Source organism: Malaya genurostris, chromosome 3 (assembly GCF_030247185.1).
Source record: "Malaya genurostris strain Urasoe2022 chromosome 3, Malgen_1.1, whole genome shotgun sequence".
Taxonomy (NCBI): domain Eukaryota; kingdom Metazoa; phylum Arthropoda; class Insecta; order Diptera; family Culicidae; genus Malaya; species Malaya genurostris.
This window is the reverse complement of record NC_080572.1, coordinates 20,422,404-20,429,823: the sequence shown is the minus strand read 5'-3', so window position 1 is coordinate 20,429,823 and position 7,420 is coordinate 20,422,404.

Below are 7,420 nucleotides of genomic sequence, written 5' to 3'. Positions count from 1 at the left end.
TATGCCTCGCATCGTGCGGCAGACCGACCGGAACGTAGAAGGCGGTTTCGCTGACATGCCCACTACAAGGGCCATTAATGGTTCATCATATGGCAAACTGATGGGAACATCTTAGACGAGTATGGGAATGTATCCCACTACAAGGGCCATTCATGCCACATCATATGGCAAACTGATGGGAACGTCTAAGGCAAGTATGGGGATGTATCCCACTACAAGGGCCATTCATGATACATCATATGGCAAACTGATGGGAACGTCTAAGGCAAGTATGGGGATGTATCCCACTACAAGGGCCATTCATGATACATCATATGGCAAACTGATGGGAACATCTTAGACGAGTATGGGGATGTATCCCACTACAAGGGCCATTCATGCCACATCATATGGCAAACTGATGGGAACATCTTAGACGAGTATGGTGATATATGGTAAATGAAAACTTGAAAAAAACTTAAAAAAAATAAGCACGTCATCGAACGATCAAGTCGTTCGAGACGTGCTATACAGTCCTAGTACGATACCTCCACTAGGTCATGTACTATCCACGGGACCGATTACCAGAGTAGAATCAGTTGGCAAGAGACATAGAATGTCGCACTATACCACTATATGGTATAGTGATATAGTGCGAAAAGTTTTACTGACAGTAAAACTAATACTATTACTAATACCAGTTTTTGCAACCGGGTTACTTGACCAAGTTTCCATCTGTTGATCACATCGACCCAGTGATATAAAGTTCTGGGTCGTACATGTCGTAACAATTGTTAAGTGCACGAGTGGTTTAAGATTGGTGATTGGTTGAAAACGTATCTATGGCTAACGCCTAACAGCGATGCACATGCAGCGAACCGCTCCCGTATACGCGTCCGTAGTTATGTATACAGTGTTAACCGTTAACGCCTATCGATGCGGCATAGACAGCGGACCGCCCATATACGTGTCCATGGTGATGGTTCGTACCGAGAGGCATTATTTAAAATCGTTGTTACGGCTTACTTTGGTAAACGAACGTAACGACATATGGTGCGTTCTGGTAGTTTTGCGACGTACTTTCACGACGTGAAGTCCGTTTTGGAAAATCTGCGCACAAATTTTTTGTTCCATACAAATGTGACCAAGTTGCAACCGGTCAACCCGGTTTACTAAGCGTATGCCTCTCATGCTGCGGCCTTCCAGCATGTTACCCATGTACGAACTGGCACATATCCCGCACGGATAGGCATTGCGCCTACGTTCGTAACTTATCACCTATCCCGCGTACTACGCTCACGTCAATTGCATTCGACAGAGCGGGGACGGCACTACCATATGTGAAACAGCTGGGTTTTGGAAAAAAAATGCGGGTGTTGACTGAACTAAATCGGTTGTTGGAATAACTAAAAAAGTGTTGGACTTAGCTAAGAAAAAAAAATCGGATAGGTTGTTGGAAAAGCTAACTGAAAATATGTAGGTTGTTGGAATTGCTAACTACGGTTTGGAGGGACAGGTACGAACAGAGAGGCGAATAGCTATATGAGCGCTGGTGAAGTGGTGCACTACCGTGGCCCACTGCCAGATAGGTGGGAGCTCGGGTAAAATATTATCTCCCGGGCAACAATGAGATACCACCGTTGCTTCCGGCACTTGTCGGAGGCGTAGGAGGGAGAGTCTGTCAGGTTTCGTATCGTATTCCGAACGAATCCGGTTCAGACAAGGTTATAGTGATATAGTGCGAATTCAATATTGATCAAAGAAGTATTTATCAAGTGTGTGTGTTTAGATAGAGGAGCGTATTTAGAGTTAAACCATTAACGACTAAATTTTGTGTGGTGTTTATACGATGGCACCTACAACAAGAGCAGACCGCAATAAGCTGCAGCGGTCACTGACGGACATTGCGTCGTCATTGGTAGTAAGACAGGGCGATAAAGCTATCTGCAACATCGATCCCGCGTCAGGATGTCCATACGTCCAGAGTAGATTTGCCCCTGGCAACTTCATCCGTCACTTTCGTACCGTACATACGGAACGTGCATGTGCAAACAATCTCCTTACAATTGCCTATCCAATGGAGAAGAAGGAAAGAGTAATTCCTAAGCGTTTGATAGCTATTGACCGGCAGTTACTAATTGCGTCAGCAGTTAAGCTGACGACCTTCCATCATCTTCCTATTTCCTGCTTCGAGTGGGAAGGCTTCAAAGACTTACTGAAACCGATTACAACGACTCTTGGGTGCACTTTGAACCGTGTCACAATGAAATGTCATCTCTCGAAGACTGCCTGTCGTCTAAAAGAAATGTTGATAGATGAGATGAAAGGCAAGCTCGTCTGCTTGAAAATAGATTCTGCTGCCCGACACAATCGCCATATCTTAGGCATCAATGTACAGTATGCCCTAGACGAGCAGGTGGTCATTCGTACCCTTGGTATGATCGAAATCAAAGAAAGTCAAACAGCGGTGTTCTTGAAATCAAAAGTTATGGATACTTTGGCCGACTATGGGCTATCTCTTGAGAACATATTTTCCGTGACATGCGACAATGGGGCTAATATGGTGGCAACGGTTAGAAAATTAAACAATGATACGTACGTAATGCCTACAGAGCAGCAGGCTGATGGTACGAACATAGATGAGCTGGATGAGTCGGATGTGATAGAGGATGATAAACAGTGTGAACGAAACGTTACTGCTGAACTGGCCAATGAACTGTCCGAAAGGATTACTCTTGTGAGATGTGCCGTGCATACCTTACAGCTTGCAATACTGGATGTTGTTGATAAATCCGATGAGTCTATCCGAGCCATCACTGCTGTTGCTAGAAAATGTAAGCTGGTGAAGTACCGGTCAGAGTTTGAAAGCTACGATGCTTCATACCCACCCGTCTGGAGTAGGACACGATGGGGTGGTATATTCAAAATGATGGAATCGTTCGTACACCAAAAAAGGTTTTTTAACCAGTTGGCCGATAATTTTCCCGAACTAGACCTTTCCAATCAATGGTCGTTCATTGAGCATTACTATGATACGTTTAAGCCGTTGTACATCTGCACAAAGCAAATGCAAGAGAAGCACGTGTCGTTATCTGACTTCTATATGGCATGGCTGATGGCAACGAGTGAGGTACAGAAAGTTCGCGAAAACTCTTTCAGTCCCCATTTACTTCGGTCGTTGAACAATAGATTGAACATTTTGCGCCAATTGAAGGCGGTTCAGATGGCATTATACCTGGATCCAAGGTTCAACTATCGAGGTTCTAAAATATTCACGGCTGAGGAAAAAGATAAAATTCAGCAATACATAGTCGATACATGGGAACGTATCTGCCAACTGGGTAAAACACCGGCTAGTACAAGTAGAGAATCGTCAGAGTCTACCGATGATTTTGATCAGTATCTTACGCAAATGTTTGGTGAATCCGTGAATCTTGGTTGCGAGACCGGGTTTCTTCAACAAGTTAAGTCTTTGGACCTAGAGCCACGCCAAAAACATAACTACAACGTGTGGGACCATTGGTTGCGCCGTAAGACTACGCACCCAGAGATATATGCAGTAGCAATGGTTGTACTATCCACACCATCGAACCAAGTCTCTGTTGAACGGTCTTTCAGTGCCCTTGCCTTGGTTCTCTCTAATCAACGCACTGGCCTTGGGAAAGATACGTTGGAAAACATTTTACTTATTAAATTAAACAAAGACTTATTCTCCAGGGCGCTGGGAACTGCGTATGATTGGAAGGGCCCAATCGACTTGGTTGACGATGATTCTCAGGAATGAATATGATACCGTTGATGCTCAACTGAATGTCGAATGAGACAAATATTGTCGTCTATCACTGGCTCATCGCCGGGTGATAGGGGGATAACTTTTGTTTACATTTTCATGAAATCAATTTCCAATGATACTGAAAGGGTTCGGCAGTCATGATACTTGTTATGATTCAATTAGCGACAATCGTCGTTGGGTGGACGATGATATATGTGTTGTCTCAATGTAAGCTCGAGTCACCATTGTGATAACGAATTTTTTCAGCACTGAACTGCACTCACTTTGTTCACGAATGGCTTAACATAAATTTCTTGGAAACAGCTCAACCGATTTTCACCAAATAAGATTTAAATGAAAAGTCTTATAGTTTCCTAAAAAAATCAAGAGCATTATATCCAGATCCGACTTCCAGTTCCGGAACTGAAGCGTGATAAGTGGTAAATTACCAATTTCATTAGTTTTTTTTTCACAAACGATGGTAAAAAACAGGTGCAAATCGCATTTTGATCTTTAGATCTTGTTAGTTTGCGGGCACTACTGGTCCCCTCCTTTTCCTGTTCCGGAAACACCAAAAGTGTTGCAGAAAAACTCAAAAAATAGAACTCACTTCGATTTCTCTGCGATGCTTGAACCGATTTGTGCATATCCTTATTTGAATTAAAGCTCATATTATCTTTACAGCTACTGTGAAATTTCATCCGGAGCCGACTTCCGGCTCCGCAGTTACAGGGCGATGAGTGTCACAGTTTACATATCGTCATATACAATGACATTATGTACCACACCGAAAGAAGAAGAAAACACAAAACCAATTATACGTGCATTGTTCTTTTTCGTACACGCTATGAAGAAATCGAAACGGATACCGATGTCTACTACAAGTGTTTAATATTGGTAAAAGACGGTGCTTCGGTTGATAAAAATTATAGCTATTTTATGATCACTACGACCGAAAGAATAAACGAATGTCAATGAATTAAAATTTATTTGAAAAACCTGTTTTATTACACCTAGTGGTGTAGTGATGCATTTCTCATATTTAATACTGTGGTATTCTATTCAAAATGTTTTTCTTCGATTTTTGAATGAAACCAAGGGATTGTTTGTGCATTAACTAGTATAACATACAGAATGTAATAGTGCTTTGTTCGCGACGAAGATTAAATTTTTGCTGTATCCGAAAATATGCATATTTTGGCACGACCATAAAACCTCTCATTTGACCCTAAAATTAGAAATATTGGTTTTGAGTCCAGATTGGAAATGTTTTACGGTTTTTGTTTCACCTGATTAAGTGATGGTGTACAATATTTTACAAACTTTACCCTATAACTCCGGAACCGTAAGTAGGATCCAAATGAAATTCAAGAATTCCGTATGGGACCACGAGTCCTTTCATTTGAATTTAAGTTTGTGGAAATCGTTCAAACCATCGCTGAGAAAAGTGAGTGAGATCCATTTTGGAATATATGATCACTATTTCCGGAAATGGAGACCAGGATAGCCGAAATCGGTTTGTTTAGTTGCCTAGTGACAGTGGCTACCAATTTATATAGTGTTGAGACTAGTTTAGAATTTTGTTTCGCCTGTTTAAGTGGCGGTATCAAATTTTTAACACATTTTACCCTATAATTCCGCAACCGGAAGTCTATGGGACTATGAGAACTTTTATTTGGATTCAAGATTGTAAAAATCGATCACGCCATGTAATTCCAGAACCGGAAGTGGATCAAAATAATATTCAGCAACTTAGTATGGGACATCTATCTAAGTTTGTGAGAATCGGTTCAGCCGTCTCTGAGAAAAGTTAATGCACTTATTTTCATTTTTTTGCACATATCACCCTGAAATTTTGAAACCGGAAGTCGTATTCAAATAACATTCAGGAACTTTGTGTGGGGTTACAAGACCTTTCAGTTGAATCTAAGTTTATGAAAATCGGTTCAGCTATCTCCAAGAAAAGTGGGTGCAAAAAAATATTACATACATACATACACACATACATGCACACAGACAGACATTTTGCGTACTCGACAAACTGAGTCGAATGGTATATGCCGCTCGAACATCCATGCCTCGGTTCAAAAGTCGGTTTTCATAGTGATTGCATAACCTTTCTATATGAGAAAGGCAAAAATATCAGATCGGCTGAAAAGTTCGTATCGTTTCTATGAGAGGGCGCCACTAGAATTAAAGCCATACCATTTCCAGGTAGTACCAACCTTCAAAAGATACGTGTATAAATTTGACAGTTGTCTGATTATTAGTTTGTGAGATATTGCATTTTGAGTGAAGCTACTTTTGTTATTGTGAAAAAAATGGAAAAAGGAATTTCGTGTGTTGATGAAACACTACTTTTTGATGAAAAAAAGTGCCGCCGATACCAAAAAAAATGGCTGGATGAGTGTTATCCAGACTCTGCACCGGGCGAAGCAACAATTCGTAAGTGGTTTGCCAAATTTCGTACTGGTCATATGAGCACCGAAGACGATGAACGCAGTGGACGTCCAGAAGAGGCTGTTACCGATGAAAACGTGAAAAAAAATCCACAAAATGATTTTCAATGACCGTAAAGTGAAGTTGATCGAGATATCTGACACCCTAAAGATATCAAAGGAAAGTGTTGGACATATTATTCACGAATATTTGGATATGAGAAAGCTTTGTGCAAAATGGGTGCCGCGTGAGCTCACAATCGATCAAAAGCAACAACGAAAAACCATGCTGAAATTGAACGAATTGGGCTTCGAATTGTTCCCTCATCCACCGTATTCTCCAGATTTAGCCCCCAGTGACTTTTTCCTGTTCTCAGACCTCAAGAGAATGCTCGCTGGTAAAAAATTTAGAAGCAATGAAGAGGTAATCGCTGAAACTGAGGCCTATTTTGAGGCAAAGGACAAATCGTACTACAAAAATGGTATCGAAAAGTTGGAAGATCGCTATAATCGCTGTATCGCTTCTGATGGCAATTATGTTGAATAATAAAAACGAATTTTGGCAAAAAAATGTGTGTTTCTATTGAACGATACGAACTTTTCAGCCGAACTGTTATAGAAATGGCTTTGTTTCTCTGACTGTAAACAGAGAGAAATTTGTTTTTATACTGTAAATAGAGACATTAGCACTGCTAAAAGTTTATTACTAAGTAGCAACTGACCGTTAGACGTTTTACACGGTTTAAATGCTTGTTTAGTCAATGCAAAACCTTAAATCAAAAAGCTGCCTAATGATATTTTCAGTTTTTTTATATTTTCCAGCAAACGACAACTGTAAAACTTGGATAGCAGAAAGATCGTACGAAAAGATAGTGTTAGTGATAAAACTTTTGTTAAGAAAAGTCTTGAATACTTGATAAAGGAAGGGGGCGTTTTGGCCCGCAAGGACGCTTTATAATACTTTCTCCTGTTCTTCTATACATTAGAGCTCAGAGTAGACCTTAATAGTTCTAACCTGATTTAGCACGCTGTCACTACAGTCACTGCATTTTTCAAAAAGGATATCAACCTACTATTTCTGACTGATAATGGTACAAAGCAAGAGTTTCTAAATGCAAACCTCAGGAACGTTCAGACCTTGCAGCTCAGTGCCGAACTAGTATCTTGAAAATAGCATTAACTTTACATCTTCTTAGCGGTTAATGTTGAACCACTAGGAGGCAAAAGCAGT